Source organism: Danaus plexippus, chromosome 8 (genome assembly GCF_018135715.1).
Source record: "Danaus plexippus chromosome 8, MEX_DaPlex, whole genome shotgun sequence".
Lineage (NCBI taxonomy): Eukaryota > Metazoa > Arthropoda > Insecta > Lepidoptera > Nymphalidae > Danaus > Danaus plexippus.
Window position 1 is genome coordinate 7,558,738 of NC_083542.1, and position 22,476 is coordinate 7,581,213.

General features: G+C 28.2%; 1 protein-coding gene across 2 annotated transcripts in view; it reads left to right on the forward strand.

Moving 5' to 3' along the window:
- The first annotated feature begins 212 nt into the window (after positions 1–212).
- LOC116776389 (WW domain-binding protein 11) overlaps positions 213–22,476 on the forward strand; it is a 48,499-nt gene continuing 26,235 nt past the window's right edge. Inside the window, exons 1-2 of one of the 2 annotated variants that reach the window (XM_032669590.2) lie at positions 213–361; positions 17,000–17,027. The gene's annotated coding sequence lies outside the window, so the exon portion shown is untranslated. The remainder of the gene's footprint in view (positions 362–16,999; positions 17,028–22,476) is intronic. The other variant, XM_032669597.2, reaches the window with a different exon arrangement.

The window sequence follows — 22,476 nt, forward strand, 5'->3', positions numbered from 1 at the left end:
GCACATAAAAATATGTTTCCAATGAAAAGTATCGTTAATATGATGTAGTATATTGTATTTAAAAAGTTATATAAATTACGAAATAAATCTTTACTCATATTTTCTTAACGTTACAAATGCTGATGTCCTTACAATGCTTTTTGCATCCGCAGCCCTTAAAAACCCTTGTTGGAAGCGAAAGTCCACGCACCCTTACAGCGTATAAACGTGTGCATTGCACGCCGAGCGCCACTCGCGAATAGAGCACGCCGAAGTGCGCGCGCAACGTGCGTTAGTGGAGTGTATATACACATAATCATTGCAACTGTGAAAAAATATTATATATCTATATTTCCTCAAAGTGCCTTCACCAGCGTTCAGGGTGAGTATTTTTTAAGATTTAAACTAAATAAAAATAAAATTAAAAATCATAACAATTACAAACACCTTTTTAATATATCTATATCAATATTTATGTAATATAATTTTAAACCATCATAAAAAAAATAATAGCATAAATTTAGAACGTAACTCAACCAGTTATTTTAATTTACTCGTATTGTAAATATAGAACACAAGTTTCTATTTAAGTGTATACAAGTATTAGCTTCACTAAAAAAACCTACAGCCTTAAGGAACCTGTAATTTAATCAGAACACAGAAAATGAAAAAAAAATACACCCTTATATTTTGCGTTAATTGAAAATATCAAATATTAAAATCTGTTTACATTAACTTGAAGATTAAAAAAAAATTGCATTAAAATTATTTAAACAAACGTATTCCTCAAAAACATAAAAAAAAAATTACAATTAAGTAAGTAGAGAAAAACATTTAAGATTATTTTTTTATTATAGTAATACTCAATAATAAATTCTACTGTTCTTAAATAATAGTAATAGATGTACAAAGTTTCATATATCCGAGACAATTAACATTTTAGATTTTATATACTACTTTAGATACTACTAAAGATTCATTAAAATATTTTATTAAGTTCGTGTTAATTATTATTTTTTTTATATTTTTTCTATAATATAAATGTAGATCAGTCTCTGGGTGTCTATAACGCAAGCTCATCAGACATGTGAAACAATTCAATCGATTATCTTTGCTTTCTTAATAAAAAATATGATTTGAAATCTATTATTCTACATTCACGTTACCGATTTGTCGATAATTGATTAATAAATCGTTTTACGCACGTTTTCCGTGAAAGTGTCAGTGCGGATACGGGGACACTTCCATTACATGTGGGTACGTTCATTTGTACACATTTCATATGTACACATTTCATTGTACACATTATTACCATTAGATTCTAAATAAATTTCCCTTATTCATATTCAATACAGATTGCAGTCAGGTAATAATTACGGTATTGAATATAAGATGGATTGATAGAGTCGTATCAATCAGTTAATGTAAAGTAGATGCAGATAGAGTCGATGGATGATAGACGTAGAGTTTATTAGCTCGCTCCATGTTCTGCGTAATTTAATATTTAATATAATTATTTAATGATATATTTCTTATAGGATTATTTAGTATAAATAGAGTATTATTTATTAAAAAAATGAGTTTAATTATTTATATATTTATTACAATTATTAATATTATAGAAAAAAAAAAACAAATAGATAGGCGTAATAAGACGAGACAAACTTTAAGTAAATTAGAAATAAAAAGTTTTTTTTTTGGTACGCGTATATTCTCATTAAGACCACGGATAAAAAATTTGCCTTCAGTTGAGCTCTCAAAGACTGCATAAGTAGCGTCCTAGGTAGCAAAAAAATATAGGGATAGGCAACATGTATGAAAGGCACATACAATTTACAGGCAAAACCGAGTTGTCAAACTAGTTGTGAATAATTTAAATCGTTCTAGAAATTAAAATAAATAGTATCCGCTTAGTTGATTAATATTATTAAATGTAAATTAACTATCGCTATTTTGTGGAGAAAATTTAATAGTATCGAATTTAAAGGAACGTCTGTACTAAATGGAAAAAGAAAAAGTAACTTGAAAACAATAAATAAATAAAAAATTAAAAATGATATTTTAAATATTTTTATAATAAACATTGAAACACAAACATAATATCGATAAAATAAAATAAATTAAGCTAATAATTTTTTATCACACGTATAACAACGTCCGTCAATCGAAAGCGGCACATACATAAATATTAAACATAGATTATAAAATCGTTGAATGAAATAATAAAACATTAAAATCATATATAACATATGTAACCGGCTTTATGTAACACTTGGGTAATTTCTAATTATATACAAAATTAACCTACATTATATTCAAATATATAATATAAATATTATATTTAAATTCTATTCAGTAATAACTTGTTCCGTCTCTGCCTTAGTATATAAGTATTGGATGTGATCAGTTTAAAAAATATAAATAATTTTAATTAATTTGTATAGTACGGTTATTTTCATATGATAGTTGAAAAGTAATCGTCTTAGTAAGATGTAAAATACCGTTATATTAAAGAATCTAACTATAAGCTCTCTTTATATTTTATATATTAACTTAAATATTATATAATAAACGATATTTCTTTTATTCAACCCCAAAAAGGGATTCTTTAAATAATGTCAAATGCGTCCATGGTCTCAAAAAATAAATATAACAAATTAATTGATTTACCTATGATTCAATGTATGATAATCATAAAATCTGACGCCTAATTTGTATATATTTGTTCTTGAATTGAATTCCTGTGCAACTAATTTACCGATGAAATGAAATCCTTTGTGCCGAACTTCATATTTATTGGTTAAAAACTAGAAAAATAATGAATAGTACCACTGGAATGGAACGTTTGTTGGAGAAGTCATGGAGTATGTTTTATGAGGTCTTATAAAGAGTCAAATTTTACGCAACTATGCGACTGGCAGTAAAAAAAATATAATAAAAGTTAAGCCTCCCAAGTGAAGAATTGATATATTTTTCAGTAATGAGCAAATATTAAGAAAATGTATTTATAAAGAAGTATTATATAAATATATACTTCGTTATAAAAGTTCAAGACTCCTAAATCCTATCAGTAATTCACCGTTTTGTCTCGCGTTTTGTTTCGTATATATTCTAATCTAATTAGCATTCTTTAGCTCTCGAGACATCCAGTGCGGAACGGTTTAGTTGAGACTAATCTGACCTCTATGCTGGCGGTGATAAGATTCATCTAATTGAGATAAATTAACGATGAAAGTTGGGTGTACGGATGCCACGTGACAATCGTCTGAATTAATTTCATGTATTTTACTTAATATGCTTAGAAACGATGTGTTAAGATTATATGAGAATTTATTATTGTGAAAGTGTATTGACTAAGAATAAGCTGGAAATATTGCAAATAATAAAAAAATATTATGAAAAAAAATATTCAAAATTCTATTAAAAGATGAAATCGAAAGTAGGCTATACATATGGTTGTTCTGTAATAGAAAAAACTAAGTATCCGACATAATAGTTACTGAAATTTCTCAATATTTTTTTCCCATCACGCAAACTCAGTACATTTTAGTATTCCGTTTATATCTCTACTCGTTTCCGGCGGCGTCGTCTGCCATTTTGTCTGTAATTATGACATAAGCCGTAAATCCACTTTAATGTTGAACGGATTGCAATTTTAATTAATAATATCGTTTATCTAATATAATATAACGGTAACTTATATATAAATAGTATTAAAAGCTCTATATTTACTAAGTATAGGACATATATAATTCAGTTGCACAGATTATATTAAAAAACTTTCACAGAGACATTTCTTTTGTAATGGACGACAATTTAACTTTTACGAAGTGACTTTTGACCGAAAGTTAATATGCTTTTTAGAAATTCCGTTTCCTTTGTTGTCTAATTATGTAATCATCACGAAATAACAATTTTGTGATATTATTATCGTGTTGTCTTAAAATAATTGGATGTATCGTATTCCATTAAGAAAATGATACGCTACATTTGAAATGAACATAGAAATCATCTCTTCTAAGGTTACATAATATATATATATATATATATATGTATATATATTGTGTAAATAATGTAAGCGGAATGTTTACTTATGAATGCAGTATATTTAATTTAATTCTTACATTTCGTTATATTCACGTTGGAAACATTTTGATTTAATAAACTCTGTTTCTTCATAACATATCAAAATTCTTACAAGAATCCAGTACTAACGAGAAACTTTAACCACAAAACATGAATACGTGGTTCTAAAACATGTCTTCCAAAATTGTTTTATTCAAACACACAGTAATCTGATTCTGATATAAACTTTACACTTACAAGTCAATTTATACATTTTGACATTTGTCTGCATATGCATGCTATAGCGCGTTCTTATATCTAACTGTAGCGTAAAAATACGAGAAGCTTAATATTAACAGGGAAAGCCAGCTTCAAAAATATGTCAACTCGTAATTATATATAATACATACAGATCCGGTTTTGTTTGCTATCGATATGACTTAAACAGAACCGTCTCAAATCTCTGTATTAACCGCGTGTGGGCGTTCTAAAAAAAAAAGGATTAAGGCTGTATCTTATTATTGATACTCAGTCATCATCTTGAACCCTAAGCTATACGTGCTATAAAGATATCGGAGGTCTAGTTATGCTGGCAATAAAACCGCGAACATGGTAATGACTAATCTTTGACGCAAATCCCATTCAAGATAGACATGAAGAAAAACCACGCACTACATACACGGTGAAAGTCTGCGAATTAGTTTGTTAAATTACCTAATTACGTTAACGAAAAATTAATCTCCTACCAGTGGAGAGCCTTTTGTGCACTAATGACAATCATGAAATAAATTGGCCGAAACGTTCGGGCCACTTTCAAATTTAATTCAATTTAATTTGTTTGCTTCGCTTTTGTTTTCTTTTTATTATTTACTTTTTTTTTTCGTTTCTGACGTTTCAGCATACAGCGAAATGTTATGATTGAAACTGGTATTGACCCAAATGTCTGCTTCTTGCATCTCTTTATACACGTTGTATGAAGGAACGATTGAACGAAAATGAACTGAATGAACATCTTTATTTGCATTTCTTTACGAAACGACGGCCAGATTAAACAAGTGATATAAATTGCTACCTCAGAAGTAAGAATATATTTACCATAAATCTTGATGGTTTCCATTGATAGCAACCGTAACATAAGTACGTGATTTTCTCTGGCATATAATTAAGTAATTACCAGAGTATCATACGGACACGATCTTCGAGAGTTTGTATAAAAATAAAGGAGATTATTATACAATTATATTTAACAATAGAATAATTAGAACTATAATGAATCAGATATTAAATATTCAATATTAACGTTAGATGATAATTGTAATTTAATGTGCACATAAAAATAATTTTTAATGTTACATTGTTGAATTAGATTTAAAAAAGCAGATAAATCTCTATCTAGTTTCTCATTTATTTTCACTACTTTTCTTGCATGAAATATTCAAAAGAACTTAAATTGTTTAATTCTAACGAAGCATTAGGTCATATGCCTTTGACACAAAAATGCACAGAGTAAAATATCAACGTATAAACGCTAGTCAGTTTTTACAGCAGGTGTATGTAATTGGGATAATCTGTGGAAAAAAGAATCAACCAATCAGGATGACGTACAGGAATTTAGCAGTTGTACAAACATTGGTCTATTAATATTAATGTATTGTAAAGGCTGGCCGTGTGAACTGAAAATTAAAATATCCGTAACGCGCTCGTGACATGCTTTGTTAAATGTAACTGTATGGTACTGAGTTATAGCGAATCTTACACTACATAAAGGTATGGCCGAGTGATCGAGATTCAAGACACGCGGGTAAACATTTTAAAAATATTATGTGTGAAAGTAATACTGTTTACGTAAGCATTTAAATAAATAGGCATATGAATTAAATGTAATGACGTAAAAATTTGATTAACGCTTTCTACTGGAAAGCACCTTAATAGCATCTGACACGGGCCGCCGAAGTTGGCGCAAAAACGGGGCGTGCCCTATCACATTACAGATGCAAAAACATTCATTTATACGTTCAAATGAATGAAAAAGAATGAATGAATCATTCATCTATTTTTCTGAACGGTTCTGTTTTATAGATTATTATATTTTTTTTTATTTTAATTTAAATAATTTTATTATCTGTATTCATTTAATCCATTATGCGCTTGACAGTTTTACGATAGCTCATTTGATAAATTCAGAACCATTAAACGTTTTGCTACTGCTTGTTATAAGTATATGAATAATAAAAAATGTTACATAATTTATTGTGGGATTTATCAATCACTTGTTGTATGTATGTCATAAAAAATGGAGATCAGATTAAACTTAAATAATATCTAAATAAAATAATATAAATTTATTGAATTTTCATCTAAGTATTTATCTAAGTTTTTAAATATTATTTTACAAGGTATATCTTCAAGAATAATATTTAGTATCTAAACCTTCTTTAGCATCTACCACTGATTATTTGTGTAACATTGAAATTTAATCGGTAATATTACTAACTCGTGGTTTATATATAACCTATTATTTAGTGCTGTAATAATTTAACCAGTTCTCTTACCACAAGTTTATAAAAAACTAAACACGGAGTGTTCTTAGTTTTTAATTTATAAAGCTTCTCACATGATAGTGTTACCATGTGTGTGAATGAAATATTCTTAACTCTCTGTCTTAGTTAGAGAATGTACCTAAATTGTGGGTAAAGATACTCTCTCTCTCTCCGTATCTCTCTCTGTAATTCAAGTACACAGTAATCAAAGGCGGAGAAGGCTTAAATTCTAGGGGCATCATAATCTCTCACACCCGCAGTCTAGAACCCGCCTCCGATCTAATTTGTATTTATTTAAACACATTTCCCACAGAACACGGTTGTACTGGAACTGGTCCTGGTGGGAACCCGCTGTGATTCAATGTTTTTATGCCAATATATATACCAATTAAAAATAAATGCAAAACTACATGCATTAATTGTGATATAGGAACGCAATTACGTTATTAATTGATTCTACTCTTTGATTTTTGTTCATAATGTTGGCAGCACAGTTTTTTTTTTAAATATACAATTCAATAAAGGCAACGAATGATTGATTGAATCGATATATTAATTAATCTGTTTAGCGAATCAAATTTTTTATTTGCTATTCATAAATCAATAATGATATCAACTGTTATATTTTTCTTGATAATTACAATCGAATTTAAAGGAATATAAATAAAAGAGTCAGTTTTCCAATGTCCCATTGACCAAATAGTTTTTTCACTTTCGTACGATTTCAAAAAGCTTATTTAAAAGCAAAGCACGTCAGAGCGTTTGATTTGAATCTGTACCAGTTAAGATTACGTTGGTAACGGATTTTTAAACAAAATGGAATTAAGTCGATACAGTATCTATTCAAATTTAATGATACACCGAAATACATTTCTGTCCGAAATTAATATATTAAATAAAATGTTTGTTCATTCACAAAGTTCTCGTAATGAAATCGTATTTTAGTGTAAATAAAAGCGTGTTAAAAAACATGAACTGAGCTTAATTATGTGTGTAATAAAAAATGTTTTCAAATTGAAACATGTCTGTCTTGATTCTTAAATATTCGGATAGCAACACTGTCACAGAACTAGGTTACTAGTTAGCGTCATTGTCCGATTTCGAAGTAGGTGTCTAGGCCATATTGTACGGATTGTGTTTTTAATTAATCTATTTAGATCTTGAGATCTATATCTGTTAAGAAATAAAAAAAAATGAGGTTGCATATCTTAGGACTAAAGAAATTGCATGTTTTTTTTTACTTTGTTTCACTTAATAAAACTTTAAATATAACAGTAAGTATCTATTTACTTACAAATAAAAAAAAAAATTTTTAAGTCCAGGTTAATTTGTCCATTTTAACTTTCTATCTAATTGTAAATAAATCGTTTGAATTTTATTTTCTATATATATTGATCTTAAATAAATAGTAGTATATCAGATATCACGATAATTTGTATACCATTAATTATATTCGCTCATAATTTTTTTTCATTACATATTAAAGAAAGAGCAACTTTTAAATTGAGGATCTCTAACTGGATAAACCAGCTAGGAAAAAAAAATACAATACAAAACTAAGTATAACAAGCGCGTAAATAATGTTCAGACACTTGAAACTGTTACAAAAACATTGAAGCAAGAGTATATAATTAATGGAGATTTAAAAGCAAAAATTTTCCAATTATAGTTACAAGAAGTGACTGGTTAACAAACGGCATAGCTCCATGCTTTACTTTACAAATTTGCATGTTATCGTTCCTTTTTTAAATAAACTCTATTTCAACGTAGCTTAAGTAGTTAAAAGAATAAATTTTATTAAAAGTATTTTCTGTAACGTTAATTAATTATTTATTAAAATATTTTCTAATTGTTGAATAATAAACAAATCGAACGAATGCCATAAAACCTCAGCATACCTAATGGAAAAATTAAAAAAAAAATCATTTGTAGACAACGATGTCAGAAAAGCTTTACAGATTAAAAATAATGCGGTATACTATGATAATTGCTTACTCTATGTATGTTATGAACCGCTAGTTGCCAAATATTTTAATTGCAGTGCACCGTAACATAATAAATCACATCAAATAGTTCAGGTGGTAACTGTTATTTTACGTCTTGTGGTTCAGTGAACCGACGTTAAATATCAACGTGACCGTGTCGAAAGGAGGTTGTTAAATAATTTTCAGTGGATTCCTTACAATGTTAATTTTGGATTAGTACCAGCTAGTCTGTATATGGGTTTTGTGTAAAATTATTTTTATTTACACGCTACAATTAGAGGTCTAAGAGGTGGTTTATTCGACTGTGCAACATCGAGCGTGCTAATAACAGGGAATCTGAGATGCAGGAAAAATGTAATGGAACGAATGAAAATAGAAGGTTACCTTCCAGGCACAGAGTCCTATACCATAGAATGAAATTTCACTAGACTATATTATAGCATAACATTGTTTCAGCCAAACCATAGACAAGTAACAAACTTTCAAAATAAAATATATGATTTACAACTTGCTCTCACTGTTCTAAACACATAAAAAATATCGAACAAACATGACACGTGTAAAATAATTCAGTTTAAATAACGTCTGTAAAACTTTCACTGTACTAATTGCTATAGAATAAACATAGGCCTTACATCACACGAGACATTCGTCTCACGCCATAAGGAAATGGGTGTTTCACGTAAACCGAGAGACATCTAATGCGTTTTAATTAAAGAAAAGCAATTTATTAATTGAAAAAAAAACTTTTTATCTTATACATGCGAAGTATTCGTGATTCAGATGAGAATTATATTACAATTAGTTTTACAACTTACCTACGGTGTTAATTATTTTTATTTGTTTGTTGTTAGTTGATCTTCGAAACATATTTAGTATTTCAAAAATAATTTCTCGACTAGGTATAGTCCCCTGTTTAAAGTGAAATAGTTTTTACCTTCGAAACGGTAATTCTGCAAAAACTATAAGAAAAGAAAATAGTGTGACATTTGCCATTTAGAATACATATATTTAATTATGTATAATTTCGCTAACCGGCCCTTAGATATACTGTAATTTTTTATTTTCCAAAATTATATTTTATTACCATAAAAGTATATGCACACTTTGTCATATATATATATATATATATATATGACTTCTTATTTGTCTTGAAATAAATTGCATTTAATTTTTTTATGTATTATAAAGTTGTCATTATTTCAGATGAGATTATATAAAATTAAAATTGTTACATCACTGATTACGTGATCGTGACTAATGTCATAAATAGTCTCCAAATTAAAGCATAAAAAAATAAAATATGTCCGTATATTTAGATAAAAAGAAATTTAAATGTATAAATCTTGATTTAAATTCAATTTTATCCCACGATACATTTGAAACTGTTTCACGGAAGTTATAAACATTGATCTAATTAGAAGTGCACAGCTGCTGTTTAGTGTTTAGTCGGCAGTCCACGACGATATCCATTACAAAGTAAAGTACGGCTAAGGGTCATCCGGTGCTGTAAAATTAATACATATCACATATAATTGTACCAATATATATCAAGTGAATAGACGTTAATAGTTTTATTTATACGAGATAAATATAATTGAAGAAATGTTTTTTTCTTAATATGTTGTCGAGTTTGGTTGCATTAAGGTTCGTTCTTTAAATTTTTTTAAGTTCGAACTGGATACTCCTTGGATAGCATTACAACAGATTGTAAATAGATATGTAGTCTTATATGGTAAGAACAATGTGTCAGAAAAAACCTATTCATTCTTTCCTTGAAGACTTTTTCATTCATTCTTTATATAAATTCAAATGACTCAATACTAAGATTTAAACGTCCTTCCAAGTAATATATATATTAAGGAGTATATATTTCAATATTTATGATATAATAATATAATTATCAATATAGATTCAATCATTGCCAGCCATTTCTTTATAGAATATAGTAGTTCTAATGATTTAATTGTTTAGATACAGTTATGTGAGAACTGCTAAAATATCCGTTGTCACGTACGCGCAACATATTAAACAAAAAAATATCATATAGCGAGTGACGCCGCTGACTCCGCGGAATGAACACCGAGCCGTGTGAACCAGAAGATTCCTGATACCACACAAGCTATGGAATGGCATTGCTATCCTAACATCGGGGCAATCATGTAGTCTTAGGTATAGGATATAAGTTTTAATATGTAATTTTTATTATAATATACATATGAGTGAGTTTCGTAGTTTCCCTGGAATCTCTAGTTGCCACCCTATATAATTCCGTTAAACATACAATAATCTGAAAGTTAGTTCGTCCTATATAAAACTATATCTGCATAATAATTCATCTTGGGGATATTGAAAAAAAAAAAAATTATGGGTAAGTTAGATAAAACGTTTTACGCATGCAGGGCGTTTAGTGAAATTGTTCATCGTTCAAATGTCTGTTTTAATCTGTGGATTTCAATAGGCTATTAAAATTTTATTGGTAATTTAATCATTTATAAACCTTACATTTACTATATATGCTACCAGTATATCTATAGATTATAGGTCTAAATATATGTATGTATACTTATATCGTGCAGCCAACGTTTCGTTATTCCAAATATATTTATGGTTTTTCTATTATGGATGCTCAAAGTCCACTTTCAATGTTTTATCTGTTCAAATTTACCGGAACTCATTAAATTTGAGCATTCATCGTATCCTTCCTGATAATCAACTTGAAACGTTTGCGTTTGAATTTGATACAAGAGTATGTCTTTATTGAAGTCAAATAAATAAACAATTTTTATATATAATATAACCAAGAATGATTGGCGGTTTAATATTTTTACGTCCTACAAGAAAATCGTAAAACATGAATAACTATTCTGATATCAGGAAAAGTGCTTGCATTCTGTACAATCATATAAGTCTTCAAAGGCTTTGTATTATAAAAAAATATTAACATTACCAATATGCCTGAATGTAGAACTATATTATGCAGTAATCTTAAATATTCCATAGTAAAGCTAATGCCTATAATTATTTTACATATTAACTAGTGTTTTAAGCTCTAGTTAGCTATATAAGATAAAGTTATAACTAAATCATTCATTTACAACACCCACGGTTTTTTAATGGTGTAACGATGCTAATGGTTTCCTTCCTGCCAGTCTACCACATCAAGGCTGTTAAGCAAGGTTTTCATATGGGAATGGGAACCCATGATTTTAATTCGCTTGTTATTATATCAAACAGCGAAGTTTAACTTAAAACTGCAAGCTAAATATACATCGTGAAATAAATTTACTTATTTTACTTGAATATGAATAAAAAATACTATAACTTATAAATAGTGTCTGAAGTTTAAATTAACTTGTTCAAGTGGAATGTCTTATCTTTAATATCGTTTTAAATGGATTAAAGTGATTGAAGAAAAAGCAATTAATTTATTTATGTTCATGCTTAACAAACACAGAGAGAAAGATTATAAATATATTTTAAGTGAACTAGGACCAAATGGTCTCCCGATCGTAGTATTTCCTTGTAAAATCACGTCCTCTTAAAATGGTGCATAATACAAACAATGTAAATTCATAGCAAAGAATAGAGCGATGCTAATCAAACCATTTCACACTTCACTGGTCTTACGATGTTAAGCACGTTTTACTATGCTGATTTTATAGGAATTCTAGATTGTAGTTATCGGCACAATGGCTAGACCATACAAATTGTTTATTATATACTCGAGAAGTTATATAAAAGTTATCAGTTTTCTCTCTTCCAACTAACATGAGTATAGCTTTCTTTGCACATTTAAACGTCAATGCTATTGATATTTTTACAGAGAAATAATATTTTTTACATGTACGTAGATACAATAAAGCAATTTGCATAAAAACCACCAGAGAAAAGTACTGAATAAAATATTTATTACAATCGTTCTCAAAATTAAGTAACGCCTTTCAATTTGTCATTTTGTTTTAATGTTCCACAACCACAAGATGGCCGTAATTCGGGCTTTCAATGAGTAAAAGTGCACTTTTTTTTGTTGTGTATTTTGTAACAGTTGCATTTACTTTCTCGCGATCAATTCGAGACGTGTGACGTCATTTTGTGTAACATGATTACATGACAATTAAACCAACATAACAATGTTGAATGACATTCCTATACTTTCTCGTTAATAAAGTCCAGAAATATTTTAACGGTCTTTAATTAACCCTAATTCAACATGCTTTATTTCAATTAAATTTTATTGGAAATTTTTAAATTATTATTAATTTAAATAAATTCTATCTTATAATAAAATTATGCCAGCTTACAAAACTAACAGTTTTTACGCTATAAACCTGAGATAAAACATCTTGTGAAGTGATAAAAATAATGTTCGTTGTTAACAAGTCTTGAATGTCTTGTAATATGTCGACTAGCGGTGGATAATTAAGATTACTCTGCCAACATTTTAATAATAAAAGTCATACTCTGTAATTACGTCTAAACAATATTTCTTTAGCGATCCCATACAATTAATCGGGATGGATTATTAAAATAGACCTTCTGTTGGACTTAATGTTTGTAGAGACAGTGACAGATGACAGATGACAGTCGCAAAAAAAACCCTCTTTCTTGAGCGTTGTACATTCCCGAAGTAAACGTTATAATTTATATCATAGGAAACTTCATCAGGATTCTTCACAAGAAAGCTAATTATTGAATAAATGTATTATAGGGAATCAATTTAATGTAGAATTATATACTCCATACCTTACCATACATTCGTTTCTTTGAAGCCATATACGACGTTGCGGCATTTCCAACAGATTGAAAATGGAAAGATCATTTAATAGAAAATAACGTGACACTAGTCCAGTTCAAAAAAAATTAAAGTTTTGTTATTTAAGTGTTTGTTCAATAATTAACATTTCTACTATGAGTGAATGCAGAAATCTAAGCAAACACAATATCTATAAGAAGTAAGCGAGTGAAGAACACATAATTATACTTTTTATGATAACGGGGATGTTATGTTTGCTTTGTGTTTCAGCTTTTTAATTGTTTATACAAAACGAAACAACGGTGCTATTTGCTGAGCTCTTCATAAACCGCAAGTGACTCGACAGTTTGTTATTTGCATGATTTTTAAGTAGCTTTGCTATTAAATGAATGTTTCACATTATAAGAGCACTTCGTTTCGATGAATATTAATCGATATATGTTTGACATATATCGATTAGATTCATCGTTGACGGATAATGTTATTAATTTATTACAAGGATATATTGTATTATAACAATGAGCTATCAATATCCATGGAATATTGAATAAAATGTTTATATACTCATTCATAAAATAATACGTTGAAGACGTGGACCGGTTTCTAAAAATGATGCGTGACTACATAATTCAGATAATAACTTGCCCCCGGCGGTACTTGTTCTAACATTTTTATTAGATGCATCTCCGATAATACACTTATTACAATGTCACTTTGTTCTAAATAAGAGCGTCCAGGAATGTGTATATATATATATATAATATATTAGTATATTATTACGTTATAACGTTACGTTCCGTTAATAATAATAGCGTTTGAATTCTTTTTAGCAATTTAAATCATTTTGATGTTACTCAATATTTGTAGAATACAAATTCTGTTCAACGTTACAGTGAGGTTACTTTCTGTATGCAGAATGTAGTGTTTTATAAGTTTTTATTTCAAACATATTACAGCACCATGTTAAGAATTACAATTTCTTGTCTAAGACTGCTTAGTAGCGTACGTGTTTTTTTTTTTTTTTCATAATAAATAAATTTTCATAAAGGTTTATGAATTTTAATGCTTGCGAGACGTGTTTTAGTTATTATAAGATTATGTAATAAACTTGTCGATGTTCTGTGGATCGCATGCCAGAAATATGTCATAATTAATCTGTGGTAAGTGTGACAAATTGTTATAAAATGTTAATTGTCGGAAATGAAGAGTTTAAATGCGAAGTTATATCATCACTGTCTTCGTTATGAAGACTTTTAGAAAACAAATACTGGCCTGTTTATATTTTGATATGATATTTAAAAAATGTATTCAAATTTGAATATAATATGAATTAACTGTAAAAAGAGTTGATAGAATTTCGTATGTAGACCTTTTTCAACCGTTTCGCATAAAGCCGACGTTTTGTTTTCCTATAGGAAGGAAAACGCGGACATAACCGTGACACGAAACTTTGACATTGGAACGTTTGCTTTACACTTTTTTCCTCTAATATAAATACAAAAAGGTTTAATTACATCAATAAAAATCAGCACATCAACATTATATTATGATCACGAGACTGTATAACAATTTCCTTTCATTTTATGTGTTTTTTTTTGCAATCTTACTAATTTTTTTTTATTACATTAGTATAAAAACATAAGTGCTATAATACAATACATTTCAAATACGGATATATACATAACATTTAGAAGATTATTTCTTTCTTATCTAAGGCATTGAAATAAAATTATTTTAAATACCTTTATTCCATGACTGCAACGATTAAAGAGCCGTTTCCTTAATCATTGGTACTGGATAATTTAAGATTTATATGGAGTAAGATTATTCATATAACAGATCTCAAACTTTAAACAGCCAATAAAGTTTCCGTATTCGGCAATTACGTTTATTACGTAATTTCCATTAAATATTAAATTTTAATTAAATTATACGGAATTGTGTTTAAAATATTGAACATTATTTCAGTTATTAGTAATGTATAAAATCTATAATATATATAAAATTAATTTGATCTACGTATAGTATTTTTTTTTATTAAAATAATAAGATAGAAAACTAAATTTAAGCACATTTGTGATTATGTGTCCGAAAAGATACAAAAACTTAGAAGACAATGCAGAGAGAAAGAAAGAACACATAGTTTTATAGACATGTCTCTCTTATAACATTATTATTATTATTATTATTATTATATTATTGGCTTGGCAAAACTATCACTGCAATTCTTGATCCAAAATAGTAATTAACTATATTCATTTAAACATCTTTTAAAATTCCAGAACTCTTTTGTTTCAAAAATCTGTACTTTTCATTGAGTCTTTCACAAATTTCATGCCAGCTACTTAAGACTGTTCAATTTCATCTCTGCTATTTTCAAACAGGTCCTTTGAATGTCACGATCTGAATGTACTTAAACACATTGATATAATGTTACGTTGATGAATATTTTTAAGAATGTTTAAGACAATATCGTGAGAAAGACTTTCACGCACACCGGATACATCACTCACCCGTTTACATACACTCTATATTTAATATACGAAATTATATCTCATGATTAATGATTTTTATTTAACGTTGATGACTTCCTGTAAAAATATTACGGCTTTTAAAAAATGTATTTGTCTTACTCACTGATTAGACTGTTTGATATTATCTTCTGTGGATACGTAACAGAAACAAAGAGTTATATATTGTAGAAAAAAAATAAACTTTTTGTTTAGTCTGGCTTGAATGAAAATTTTGTACTAAAATACATTTGATCAAAACATCTGTAATTAGTTAAGTAATTTCTAAATCTATATGGAATAAATTTGAATAAAATACTTATCTTTCCTATAAGGCGTCATGATTATGACTTTAATTGATTTCACCTCTTGCGGTTAAATAATTCCGCTAGTAAAAGCAACGTTAATTTTATAGGGCGATCGTTTTCATTTATATCAATTAAATGTTATCAAATATCTTATATAATGTTTCTTATATATTAATTAAAATATAAGACTTCAAATAACATAGATAGTTCATGAATATTCATTAAGGAATTAAAACGTCTAAAATGTAAATAAAAACATTATACAACACTATCAAAACATAATAACAAAATAAATATCATTTGAATTTAATATAATAAAAGCCTTAGGATTCTAAAAGTTAAATCAAAGAAACGTGCAATACCACCTAGGCTTTATAATTCAAAGTTAATGCAATTGTGAAAAAATAAAAGTATCAAAACGTAATCCCTATTTACCGAGCCCGCGCCGTAATTCTAGACATCATTTTAATCCGTCAATATCTGTTACGCATGAGCGTTGTCCGTAATAGCGGTTCACTGCCAATTTACCGACATTAGGACTTTTTATATAATTAACTTTCTTAGGCTTTCTAGAGCTTAGTTTTATTTCAATCATTAAATAAAATAAACTCCGAACACCGTGACCGATGACGTTCTAAATTCAAAAGATTTCCAGCGTTCTGTCAAAAAGATAGTTGACGAATGTCACTTTTAGAAGCCATTAAAAAAAACTACATATGTATTTTGAAATACAACAAAATATTATTGAACTCGTAATATGTTAGATAAAATTAATCCTTATCTATTCGACCACATAATTAATTCGTTAAAGCGCAATAAACCGTTTTACTTAAAAGGCTATTGTTATCTGTTTCAGATTAGGAGATACCAATAAGGCGAGAAACGTGAGTAGTTTACCCAGTTACATAAGGAATTGTCGGGGCGAGCGTAGACATTACGGTATTTGTAATGTATATGTCTTTATACAAATGTAATTATACATATTATACAACAATATTATTTTTTACATCAGTTGTATAACTTTTGTTAATTATGATATCTATCAGAAATAAAAAAAAAGTATAAAATTACATCTTTAATACGCCTTGTAACTTTTAATAGAAAAACTAAATATATAATATAAAAATATTTTAAATGTAAAGATTCTATGCACACACACATGAGTCGTTTGATTGTTCGTATAATTTTGTTTATCAGCTGTTTCTATACTTAAAAATTTATATTCAAGTAGATACAAATTGTCTCATGTCTACACAACTGTTTTTCAAACCCATCTAAGTGGATAGCACTGTTGCTTAGCTTATAACAGCATCACATACATCGTGATGTACTTTACCTACATACGGGGACAAGATTGCATACTTTGAAAACTTGATGCTTTGTTTCATATTTTGAAGTAAATTCTGGAGAAAATTGAGCACCATCTTGGTATTCCAGTTCAGTGTTCTCACGACTCACGTTGTATACAAACGAAAACCCATGTAGCCTTTTGATAGTCTTAAATTCGTTAATTAAATGCTGTTCATTATATACATATACATATATCCAATAAATTTTATCTACACGTATGGATGAACAAACTAAAATTTTAAAAAGACTCCGTAAACTATGAAACTCGGATAATGTGAGCCAGCGTAAGTTACCACAAAGAAAAAAAAAAATCTATTTCAATTTATTATTAGGCATAGCTTCATCATTCTCGTGATAATTTATCATGTACATTATTTAAAGTATCTAGTTATTATCCTTTGACGCCTGCGCAAGTAAAATATAGCTCCCTATTGAATTTACAGGCGGATGTTATCTTTAAATATGATTTCTTGAATGCTTTTAGATAAGTAATCTTTTAAAACGAAACTTCCCCGCGTATCACGTCTAGTATCGACTAGCATTTAATGTTATATAGTATAGAATTAAGTAAACTATAAGCACGAGGATATTTCTAGAAAACAACGTTTAATTTAAGATGATTACAATTATTTTATAACTTATTATTAATCAACGCAAGTTTCGGTTATATTTAGATAAGTTTCAAAGTCAGTATAAAAATCCGTATGTAAACGTGTTATAATCGAGAAATTTAAGTAATATATGTACAACGAAAGCCGCGGGCTGTCGCTTGTTTATATTATATTCCCAACTATCGCACAGTTACCAAATAACATTCTTCATGTAATACCAGTGTACTGAGTAAGGCTAAACAAATTGTTTGCGTGTCAAATCATTCACACTTACAACAATGATAGAAAGTAATCAATCATAATGCAAAGATTGCTTGCGTTTTATTGCTTAATGTGGACCATTAGACACAACTTGTTATTTAATAGGTAGATATTTAATAATACACTACACTATAACTTAAATAAACTATAAGAGAGCCATTTTTCATTAATGGAATGATATAAATCATATTTCATTTGATTTAAAATTATAATATACGGTATGTTGATGCATAATTAAATATGATAACAGTTTTGTATCAAAGGCCGTATCCAATCGTAAATGACGGACTCAAACTATGATTCAAATATCGTCTTTAGACATTATTATATGTGAATGAAACAACTAAAGTGATTTATTTCATTTAATGTTGAAAATACATTTGTTTCTCATTAGCGTTTTATGTAACGTTTTATTATTTACGTTAATAATTTTGATGAACGTCCCGTGATTTAATATCTTTGGGTGGGCTTCCGTAAATTGATTGGACCCGTTCATTGAGTGGTGATTAATTTATAAAAAGAGACTATATTGAACGATTTTCAACCAAATATAATGAATCAAACGTACGATGTAAATTTTTTTTTTTTCATTAGTTAGAGTTATTTCACATTTGATTGTTATTAATAAGATGGCAATTGGCATTTAAAGTTAATTTTATAAGTGAGCTGCATTTGTGTCCTCTATATTTATTTAATATTTCCGTAAATCGATGGCTCTTTGAATATTATTTAATATAGCAATAATATTTTTCTTATAAATTAATGTTTAAAAATATTGAAAGAAATAAAACCTATTAATTGTTTGCGTCCGATTGAATAAAGATATGAAAAACAATAATTAACAATCCTATTACAGTTCCGGATTCCCTAAATTCAATCTGCGAGGAAGTCTATGGTTCTTTAAAATATTTAACACTTTCAATTCTAGTCATTCTTAGCTCTATACCGATCCATACAAATGACATTTTATCTAAAACCAACAAACAGCCGACTTAAGTAGAGCTAACGAGATAGTTGTGACTTAAACCGTTGATAGATAAAGTTCGTTATATTTCATAGTTGTTAATAGTTGTTATCGTTATACCGAGATACTATTCGTATCGTAATGTTCAAAACAAGCCTTAATACGTTAAATTAAGTTCTATAATATAGTTTGACAGAAATGACATATTTATTAACATACCTATAGCTGAACTAAGAAATCTTATCCCATGTAAGATAGTGTGTTTGACAGAACATACTGTGCACGTCTTTGCACGGATGAAGGTCTCATTTAAAACAGCTAACCAACCAAGATAGTATGTTATATAATGACAAACGCATAAAAAGTAAGGAACCTTTTTAATTGAACTGGTGTATTTTAACATATAATATTGGTTTAATTGTTGTGTGCAAGTGTCTGCATCTGAAAAAAAAAATATCCATAAACAGAATAAGCTGAAGTTTTATTTATTTAGTATAGCATTATTAATATAATTAAAATTTCTATACAAAATCTGTAAACGAATCATTGTTAAATATAAAAATTAAAACGAACAAGAAATAATTTAACACTTTATAGAAAATCGTAATGCAAGTGAAATTTTTAGTTTAGATTATTCTATATATAACTTCGATTTACTCGACTTTCTATTAGTTTCACCATTCGTAAATGTTTTCTGAAAATAAAACACAGAAACAAATAAGCATAACGTAATCATAATTTAATATACGCTGTAACGAAATAGATAAAAATTATATATACATATAAATAAAAACGTATGGAGGGAAAATAAGAACTGATTAAGATATATTTATATTAAAAAAATCAGTGTAAATATTTGGATAAAATAAAAAAAATTAACATAAAAATAATTCCTATACCCTTACCTTCCTTCATGCGTCTTAGAACACATTGTCATATTTAACACACGCTTCACCCGACACGTAAATCGTAGTTCGGATGAAACAAATCTGCTGGCGATGATATAAAATATATAAATACATGGTATTAAAGACTTCACATCAAACATATTATGATTAAGAGGTAATATTTTTAAATTACTACACAAAATATTTTGATGTAACTAACATTAACGAAGGGTCTTAACTCAAAGAGACTGGCCAATGATATCTAAGACTCGCCAGTATTCATTTGAAAAAAGTAATGTTTTCGGATTTACTCCGCGATTTTTTTATAATTTTTACTATATACTCCCGACGATTCGGGTAAAAAATTTTGATCTAGTGATCACGATCGCTGCAAAGTGATATATAAGTTTTATTTAGAATTTAGAGACTAATTGAGACTAGTAGAAATACGTACTTAGAGTAGTTCGAAAATTATGACCAAGGCTGTTTTTATTTGATACTCTTAAAAGTATCAATGTGAACATAAAAGTCGATATTTACTTTAGAATTAATTTGATTGTCTTCGAATTTTATTTATGTCAGAACTATTGGATCTAAACTAACTATCAGATTGGGGTTTCTGTATAAAAAAAAAAAGAATTTATAACACTCATCTACGATTCTGATGAAATAGCTAACTTATAATGTCTTAACAAATAAAACCACAACAATATCTTCTCAATTATCATGGATTACTATTTATTACTATATTATTAAAACATAACAAAAGTACCTAGATTTAGTAACATATATTTTATTAAAATTAAAAATTTACTCATAATTTAATGCCTCCACATAATTTATGTCGTAGATAAGTAAATAATTTATCACCACCTCAGCACTAAGATAACGCAACAATGGCGCGTACGCATCTAGAGGTTTGATCAACTCAAGAACTGTCGACGCTTAATATTCAATACATTTCTATATTCCTACATGTAATTAATATTTTCTTAATTATCATTGAGCCAAGCTTTATTTCATTGTATGCTAAAACCATTGACGGTGAGCGAAACACGAACTATTCATTATATTAGCAGGCGGAGTCAGTAAATCAACAGAACAATATAAGCTATAACGTAAGACGTGTCTTTGACATTTAGTATTTACAGCTTCGATGGAAAATCCTTGGAGAAAAGCACACTTGACATAGAAAACGTTCAAGCTAATGGATTAATGAATAAAATTAATTGAGAACGGATTTAATTTGAGGAAGCGAAGAGTTATCCATGGTTATCTAATGATAATTAAACTTGCAATGCTGTTATATAAAATAAGAAATTGCACATCACATTTATTGGCCAGTAAAGCTGCATCTAATTTCCGGGATCCCATTTCATTACCGCAACACTTTGCACCCGGTGTGTAGGATGTCAAAAGTTTCTTATCAATGTAACATACCAGTGAAAGCGAAATTCTCAAAAAAAAAAAAAGATGAATCCGGTGAGACAGATAAAAAACCGTACCCTGGGCGGTCGACAACCGTGTCAATTAACTTAGCTTTTAAATCGTATTTCGAACGATATGTAGTTTTTACGGACGATGAAAGTGTCAGTTTTTATGCGAGTTCTTTTTCGAGAGATTGTAAATTAACAGTCAATAAGTGCTTTATATTTGAATATCGTCCTAATTTCAATTGTTTTTTTTTTATATATCAAAATCAAATTATTATATTTCATTTCTTTATGCAATGATTGCTTTAAATATTTGATTATATTTTTACACGCTTTTATTTGTAACATATATTACAGTGTATATAATTGAATTGAATTTGAAGTTACTTTTTCTCTTTTTTGTAATGTTTTTTCTATATTATTATTACTAGAGGTGACATCGAAAGTTATATTGTATAATGCATTCTGCCAAAGAAATTGTGACTTTTGTAAATAAAAGAGATATGAACTGAAATGCGATTATAAGATTACTTTCTAGGAATGGAGTTTGTTGTAAAAAGTATACATAATAGTTGTGAAAATTATAATAAAAAAAATTTATAACATCGGCCTTTGCCATGACAGAAGTGTTCGTTTTTTTTTTAAATAATTTAAGCTTTATTTTATTACTTTATTTATTTATCTTTTACCACTAACCAGCAACATCTTTTGTCTAATTTGCAATTAATAATTAATTCTGTTAATATTTTAATAATGTTAGAAAACGACAAAATAGATGTTGTTAGATAAGTTAAAAATTTACTGTTCACCGTAATAACACTAAATTC